This window comes from Antechinus flavipes, chromosome 5 (assembly GCF_016432865.1).
Source record: "Antechinus flavipes isolate AdamAnt ecotype Samford, QLD, Australia chromosome 5, AdamAnt_v2, whole genome shotgun sequence".
Lineage (NCBI taxonomy): Eukaryota > Metazoa > Chordata > Mammalia > Dasyuromorphia > Dasyuridae > Antechinus > Antechinus flavipes.
Window position 1 is genome coordinate 120,241,558 of NC_067402.1, and position 2,781 is coordinate 120,244,338.

Sequence of the window (2,781 nt, forward strand, 5' to 3'; positions counted from 1 at the left end):
CAAAAATATTTTTTCTTTATCTTTTATTATGTAAAATAAAATACTATTCACTTCTGTTGGAAGGTTGAGTTTATGTATGGCTTGAAAAGCTATCTCAAAGAGTACAATCAAGTGTTCTATTTTGGCTTTTGTTTTAATGAAGAGATACCTAAATGCAATCCGCATGAAATTCAAGAGATTCATATTCAAAAAATTCCTAAAGGTACAAAAGGCAATTGAATATATTACATTCTTTTTTTCAACATGGACCTATTGGTATCCAATGTGTGCTCCAAATCTGCTCAGGAGAAATGGCTAGTATCACTCATTCATTGTACCATCACATAAATACCAAAAAACAAACAGAAAGGAACCCAAATTTACTTCTTCCCTGTTTACTAATGCAAAACTGCTCTTTATGATTTTAAACATCAGGGGGTTCTAGATCTCAGCCAAAGCAAATATTTTCTTCTCCTTGGATGGCCCTATAGCAATTTAGGGATTTCTTGTATCTATTGTATAAATCTGAATCAGGTCAGACACAATATTATCAGTGACTGACCTGGTAAGGTCTTCTGCTTTTCTGAAAGCATGTCCTCTCCATAGCACTTCAAGACAAGATAGAGCAGAACTACAGTTATATGCTTGGGTGAGATACTGAAGGCACAATGCCCCATGATAGCTATCCTGCAGCAGTTCCCCGGCTGCCAGGAAGATGGGAGTCTACTCCCTTCTAAGACAGTTCATCCAATTCTTTAAAGAAATAAGGTAGTGGAACAGAGCAGCTATTTGTCAAGATGCTAGAAGAAAAACCAGAAATGCAAAATTCTCACCATGAGTAATTAATATTTCACAATGCTATGCCTCAGTTTTCAGAATCAGGAGCCTAAGACCAAAGGTTCATTCTTGGGATTTAAATACCTGAAAGAGACATTGATGATGTCTCTTGTCCTGAGGTGTTGCTCTTCTTTACCTGCCACATAAATTGCTGATATGGTTATGAAATTATCATATTCCTCTAATTTTGTCTCACAAAAAATTATTAATAAATGGTGTAGGCTAAGGAAAATGAAATGTTCTGCATACCTTGTTTGACACAAGCCTCCATGATGAACTCACTCTCTACTCACTTTTTCATCCTGTGTGTTGCACTTACTCTATCTAGATTCCATGGGTAACACTCTCATCCACAGTGTACATCTGGCCCCTTGGGTCCCTCAAAGTCAAACAGAAATCCAGTTCAGATAATAAAGAAGGAAAGAATGAGATGGACCCAAAAGAAGAAAAAAATTATGAAATAAATTTGAAATTATGAAATTTCATATGAAAATATGAAATTATGAAAAATCATGAAATTATGAAACTATGAAATAATTATAGGAAATGATCTAATTTATGTACAGATATGTAAGGAACCTTAAAACTATGAACCTATCAGCATTCACAAAAGATTTCCTATAGATACCATATATCTTTATAGTCACCTAATTACCTGAAAGATACAGAGAAAACAAGACTCCATTACATTTAGTGTTTTTTGACAATGAAAAGGCCTTTGAATTCACAGATTAGAACACCATCACTTAAGGGCTCTCTTCCAATGAGAAGCCATTCATAAGTATGTTAAGATAATACAGTATTTCTCAATGAATACTGCTGACAAATAACATTTCAATTACTAATATCAAAGCAAGTATAAAATAAAAGAGAGATGCTTACCAAAGGAATATGTCAGTGTCATGGAAGGTGTCCTAAACACAGTAAAAGTAGACAGTGAGATCCTCTGATGTTCCTGTTTGTGAATATTGCATTAATTATGTCAAGCCCCAGAACATTAAGGAGTTTCCATGTAGAAAAAAAAGTCTGAAAATGCCTATTGTTCCCAATATGATATGTATTTTTAATCTTTCCCTCTACACTGAGTCTTTTCCATCTCGTAACAAAATTTTAGATTTCTCCTATCTTAAAATAGCATCCCCTTAACCTTTTTTTTTCCTCTCCAGATACTTTTGCCATTTGTCTCCTTCCTTTCAGTGCTGAACTTCTTGAAAAAGTTCTTTACATCTAGAGCCACTTTTTCACTATCTATTCAATTCCTTATTGCAATTCCTTCTTCCAATCCTTCTAACATTCCATTGAACTTGTTCCCTCAAATATTACCAATAACATGCTAATCACTAAATATATTGAGCTTTTTTTTCAGTCTATCTTGACCACTTTGGGCCTTTTGGCACTACTGACTATTTATTTTTGACATAATTTTACCTCTCTTAGTTTTAGAGGTGTCAAATGTTTTGATTCTATTCCTATCTCTTTAATATCCCCTCCTTGTTTCCTTCACTGATTCTTTATTGTTTTTCAAAACCCTTGATATAGATGTACCCAAAGAGCCAAACTTGATTCTCTTCTTTTCTAGTTATATTTTCCTCTTTCATAATCTAATTCACTACTATGTCTTCAATTGCTTTAGATAATTTCTAAATGTATATCTCTCTTATGGAACTGCTTTCTGAATGATTATGTGAATGAAAAGGTATTAATTAGCACTTACTTTTAGATAATATATTTATAAGCAGAAGGTAGCTCAGAAATCATAGAAGGTAATAAGAGTGAGGAATCAAATCTAGCATCTTTCCACTAAGCAACCCTTTCTGGTCATCCAGTTTGCAATGTTCCTCCTAAAATATAACATCAAGAACAAAACAAAATATTCTTAAAGTGGTCTGACCAGGGAAAGTTCTATTATATGGTTCTATTGTATAGACCCTTTCATTTCAGTTACTATATGTGAATTAATTTAGC

At 33.4% G+C, this 2,781-nt stretch overlaps 1 pseudogene; it reads right to left on the reverse strand.

Moving 5' to 3' along the window:
* Window positions 1-474: 474 nt before the first annotated feature.
* Window positions 475-1,151, reverse strand: LOC127538328 (cyclin-Q-like; annotated as a pseudogene).
* Window positions 1,152-2,781: the final 1,630 nt, after the last annotated feature.